General features: G+C 34.4%; 1 long non-coding RNA gene across 1 annotated transcript in view; it reads right to left on the bottom strand.

Annotated features, from left to right (window-relative positions):
* Positions 1-977: 977 nt before the first annotated feature.
* The window catches only part of LOC119705991, an 87499-nt gene continuing 82442 nt past the window's right edge, over positions 978-6034 (bottom strand). Inside the window, exon 3 of the long non-coding RNA XR_005258374.1 lies at positions 978-1861. This is a non-coding gene — a long non-coding RNA (uncharacterized LOC119705991). The remainder of the gene's footprint in view (positions 1862-6034) is intronic.

The following is a 6034-nucleotide window of genomic DNA, read 5'->3' as shown; positions in this document are numbered from 1 at the left end:
TTAATATTGTCATAATGCTGGGACAGAGGGGACTTGACAGGGAGAGTATGGAAACTCTGATGAGCATGGATATATCTGGTGTTAATATAAGTATTATATAAAATTTTCTTTTATTTTGAAGGCTTTCAAAAAATTTATTTCTTCCAGTGACTACTTCTAGCTCATCCACAAAAAAAACCAAAATATGCTCTGCTGTCACTGGGATCAAATCAGTGCCTCACTTACATCAAGATAGTTAACAGTCTTCTGACTCTGCTTTTCATCAAATATAATGGTGAGGTATAAATTATTCAGCTCCATAATAAACCTTTCCAGTGAGTCACAATCATTTTTCCAAATCAGGAAAATATCAGTGAAGTGCTATAACTATTACAAAAATTGTTTAAATTTCTTTAGGGTGTAAAATAATTCTTCTTCAAACCCCACCATCTCAATCATAAGTCTTTTCCTATCATTGAGGGGATACTCTTAATACTTTTTGCATCAATCAGGACCATCAAATGTCATTTGTTATCCATCCATACAGATAGTCCATCTTCAGTTAGGTCAGTGATATTTTTTGTCACGATGAGATATTTGAATAATATTATGCTTTATGCTCGGACACAGCTGCATGAAATAGAGTTAAGTGGATGGGCCAAAATCTACTGAATTCATCAGGAGCTGCTTTCAACCTGAACTGGACAGAGGTTCTATGGCCTTTCTTGTACGGATTGGATGTGTAGCTATCAGAAGTAATCCTCACACAGTAATAAGCAGTACTCATATTGGGCTTACAGCATAAAGAACCCTAACTCATAAGCGAATGCCAAGATTCTCTTTCTTTTCTACCCTCAGGGTTTTGGTTTGTTTTTTTTTATTTTGGTTTGGTTTGGTTTTTTTTGTTGTTGTTGTTTTGTTTTTTTTGTTGTTGTTGAAAGTAGATTTCCAGATGAGAGAGATGCAGGAGTTATCAGTTAGCGAAGCTTGAAGCTGGGAAAGGTTGTTGTGTAGGTGTGCAATGCTACTTCTATGATATAGCTTCTCAGCATCTGGTCTTCATGTTTACACTGTTGCTCTTCAGGTGTTAAGGAGTCAGGCCTTCAAAAACCTGTCAAGACATTTCCATTAAATGATGACACGGAAAAATATTTTTAAAAGGTTTTTATATTCTCTTGAATTCCTTATCTTCCCATTAGTATGGCAAAACTGTTCATTGACAAGTCAAAGGTTCCTGAAACCAAGACCTTTTCATGGTTATTGTAACTTCAGATGTATATGAAACTGTAGTATAATTGCGCACATAGATACTTTTACAAGCACACGTATGTAGTGCAGCCATCCGACAAGCTGAGTGGACACAAATGGTACTATTTCTCTCCATTTGAAATATGTGGAATATATTTTCATTCAATCCTGGATGAATCATCAGACAATCCCTTTAATACCATCTCTTAATATCTCTCTTTGAAGATACGGCCTTACTTCATCCTCATATTTTGTTTTCTTTTAACTTGGAGGTTCTTTCTTTGTTTTCTTTGACTGACGTGCCTAACTTCCTTGCATATATCCCAGCTTCAATATTGCTTTTTAGGGGCTTTTGCGTGTTGTATGCAGCATTTTCTCACTTGTTCTTTTTCACATCCACATCATGTAGGATTCATAACAGCTTTTACAATCATGGCATCTTCTCCTAACTTGACTTCAGATAGAGACTGACTGACTGTCCTCTTCCTGAAGAGCAGGTTGATTTTATCTCCACCGTGAAACTGTGAGTTAGACATATTTTTCATAATACTATGCATGTTGTTCTCCATCACAGGAGAAGAGACCTTTCAAATGCAATCCAGGCTTCAAAATATCAAGGAAAGAATTCAGAATCCTGTGAAAGTAAATCAGAAGGAAATAATGAGAGCTTGGAATGACAAGACAAAAATTATCGTTAGCTTCAAGTAGTGACTATGAAACTTGATACTAGTCTAGATAAACTTATAGAAGTATCTAACAATGTTAATTAAGCACAAAGAATTTGTTTTTTATGATTAAAAAATAAAAAATAAATAAAACAATGTAAATGCTTAAAAATTGAGTTGTTACCACAGGATTTTGTGACCTCTTCTTATTAAAATTATTAGGGCCGATCACACTAATTTTTACTCTCCTACAGAAAAGGGGTTTGAATATGAATTGCATTCTATTAAAATAGACTTAGACCAAAATAATTTTCAACCTGCTTATGTTCCTTAAATATGTAGAAAACAAAAAAATTTTCTGACTTGCAGTAAGATGACCCATACATTAATTCACATGTTTTAAATTGACATATCTCTCATCCAAATTCACAATGGAATTTTTGTTAGATTAGAAAAAAAGTCTTGAATAAACCCAAGATATATTCTTCATAAATATTAGAAATATTTTAAAGGGAAATTCTTTATCTTTTATCAGCATTACAGAATAACTGCAGCGTGAGTAAATTTTGTATCATAGGGACAAGGATCATAACAGTATGAATGACTTGAATTACCTTGGGTATTTTCCTAGCTATAAAGCGATTTATTCCTTATTGCTTGAAGGTAATACTTGTGCTGAAAAATGGGACACAATGCTTAATTGAATTTTTTTTTATGTACATAAAGGCTGCTTACATTTCTTAGAACTGAATGGCATAAGAGTGCTGCAACACTGCAGTACACAGAGTGCTGTCACTTGCTGTTACTATGGGGGAAAGTATTGAAATAATTTTGCACATAATGAATGATCATGGGGATGTTCAAAAAGGCCGAGGGAAACAGAGATTTCACTGAACATTATAGATGCATAGCTGTTGTCCCATATAGGGCAAATTACATCCTCATATTACAATTTTCAAAGTAATTTCTAATACTTTTGATTATGAATCTGTAGATGTTATGTTCAAAGAATGTGTATCTCACTGTTCTTTCTCCCTGGAAACAACCCCCTTTCTGGAAACAGCAGGTTAAGCCACTTCTGCTGTGGGGAGATTTTGGTAAGAAGCCCAGATTTGGACCTGATGATCCTTCTGTGTCCCTTCCAACTCAGAATATTCTGTGATTTTGTGAAATACAGGAACATTGCAAATACTGGATGGGATGCACTCTGCATCATGTTTACCTACAAATTTACTTCATATTTGCCTGATTTATGGTCCTATTTTTTGCTGGGCAGCTCTTCCCTCTGGAGGTTTCAGGAACTCCTATCTAGGAAGTCTATAAGGACTAAGCATTTGATATTTAAAATTTAGATTTTTTTGTTCAGATAGATTTTATGTCATGCTTTGTTACTGAATCCATTATGGATATTCTCTGTGTAGCAAGCAGAATTAACAGATTCCCTGTTTGAAACAGGAATACTTTGGATGCCTATTTTACCAAGAAAACTATTCATTTAATTATCACAGTCACAAAAGAGAAACAGAAGATCTAGTATACTATGACATGCATAATTCTGCTAAAAAGAGAGCAGCAGATATTTTCTGTTTTCTAATGAAAATGGCAAAATAGATAGATGAACATCTTTCCATATAATACTTTCATTATGAAGGGTACAAGAGAATTTTTTTTTTTTATTTTGATGCTTTTTTTATTACTGAGCAGAATATTTAAATTAACTAGAATAAAACCAAAAATATCTGATTTCACAGCTACATCTTCTATCCCTAACCAAATTAGATTGCAAATTAGAATAAAAACAGAGAAATATTACAAATATAGTTTGGTATCAAAAGGGATGGGAATTTACATGCAGAGGTAAACTCTATTTAGCACCACATTCTTAGCAAAGTATTTCTAAGCGTTATCTTATTTCCTACTGATAGAATAGGAAAATATTAAGTGCGTAACCATAAATTTTACATCCACCCCAGAAGTTTTTTAGTTTTGCTGCTGGGAAATTCTGGAAGATAGATAGATGGCTACAGCAATAAAAAGAGTAATAATGGTAATGCCTAAAGACTAATTCAATATATGCAGTGAGATACTCAGCACATTGCATTGAAATATCTAATCAGTAACATTATTGCTCACAAGTATTTCTAAGGATGTTTGCATACAGACTGGTGAAGCTGCACAGACAGAGCAAATAGGCAAGAATTACTCTGTGAGAATTCAGTCCTGATAAGCACATCATATGCAGAAAGAATGGTCTTCAAATGTCATAGTGTTCTTGGAAACTGTAAATAGGGAAAGATTCAAATTCACCCACCAGACCACTTTTTTTAAATTTTGATCAGTCAGTTGTTGGGCTGAATGTGGTGAGAATGAAAAGAATTTTCATTCTTATATACCTATTTAATGTTCAAGTCATATAATCCAGAAACTAATTGGCAAGCAAACTGGTAATATACTGTTTTCACATTCATCTAGACAAAGTTTTTAGATTTATAGAAAATTCATATAACTTTTTCTTCCTATTATGGATTACAATAGTATTTTGAATACTTGGGAGGTGAGCCTGTATATATTAATTTCAAAATGTCTGCGACTACTCTCACATGTGAAACTTAAGAGTGATATACCTAAAGCTAGAATTTGACCAATTTAAATTTTATTAGTAACAATATTTCTACTGGGACTACACTTTCACTTAAAAAGTCAAACACATTTCCAGAATGTTGCAGCAATTTAGTCATGTGTTCAATCACAGATAATTTAATCTGATCATAGTTTTAATTATATGGTATTCACTAGTCTTTTAATGTTAATGCTATCATCACTAATTGTGTCAAATTGTGGATTGAAGCAACTTTTTGATTGTTGCCAGAGACAAACTAAAAAAGACAAATTCTGTAGCTTCAGTCTCAGCAAGGCTGGATTGTGCCATCAGCATGAGCAAAGGAAATGGCTGTGCTCAGGGCATAGTAAAAGCAAGACTTTGGCCTGAAAAAAGTAAAAGTGGAAAAATTATCTCTATAACCATTGTGTCTTGCCTAATTTCTAAACGGATGGGATAGGATAGGATAGGATAGGATAGGACAGGACAGGACAGGACAGGACAGGACAGGATAGGATAGGATAGGATAGGATAGGATAGGATAGGATAGGATAGGATAGGATAGGATAGGATAGGATAGGACAGGATAGGACAGGACAGAATGGGATAGGATAGAGAAAGCTTTCTTGCAGATGACCATGCAGTGTTGTCAGGCACCAGAATCTTGTACTTTCAGAAGCTGTCAGTGCAGGGTGAAGTATGTAAATTGATATGACACATCCATGTTTATAAAAACATCATCAGAGTCAGGGACCTATCTAACTCTTTTGTTTGATTTCTTCAGTGTAGGTAGCTATCTAACATGTCTGTCAGTCATATATGCAAGCTACTTTAGGTATTCAGATGACCAGATTTTGGTGTCTCAGTTCAGGATGAGTAGCTCCTGAAGCCCCTTTGACTAGACTGAACAGATGTGGGATTAGCCATCTATAGCAATATTAAGTGGTCTGTAGCATCCAAGACATCTCCACAGGAGATTAATGACATTTTAAAAAGGTTGTACAAAACAAAATTAGGGAGAAGTAAATGGTGTTTAGCTGCATATAATAACACTACATGTCTATGTTGATAAAGCTGATGTCTATAGAGTTGTCCTCTGGCTAAGAGGAAGCTTAGATACCTTTTATCATAGATCAGTACCTACATTGCAATCACCTAAATTTAAGGGAGTTCTAAGACTAGTCAATTGCATCCTGAGAGGTTCATTTGGTTGCCCCATGTTCTAGTGCATCTCCAAAGGTGATGCACTAGAACAACATGACTCCAGGGTGTCAATGAGTTTCCATTACCATGTCTGAAAATGTTTGGGTAGCCCAGGGAATCTCATATAGCAATAGTTCTCTTTCAGCAAGCAAAAAAGGAATAAGACATTTATCTCATTTTCCCACTCATAATAAAATGATACACTTACACTGGATACACTTACACTGTTTGCACCATTTCCATAAATTTCAAAGATTCTTAAAAATATGAATTAATTTTACAAAAGACCCATCTTTTAAAAGTGTGTATTAAGCGCTGAAGAATGTAGAAAGGATTTTCA

This window comes from Motacilla alba, chromosome 1 (assembly GCF_015832195.1).
Source record: "Motacilla alba alba isolate MOTALB_02 chromosome 1, Motacilla_alba_V1.0_pri, whole genome shotgun sequence".
In the NCBI taxonomy this organism is placed as follows: domain Eukaryota; kingdom Metazoa; phylum Chordata; class Aves; order Passeriformes; family Motacillidae; genus Motacilla; species Motacilla alba.
Note: the sequence above shows the minus strand (reverse complement) of the source record. Positions and strands in the feature narration are given on the sequence as shown.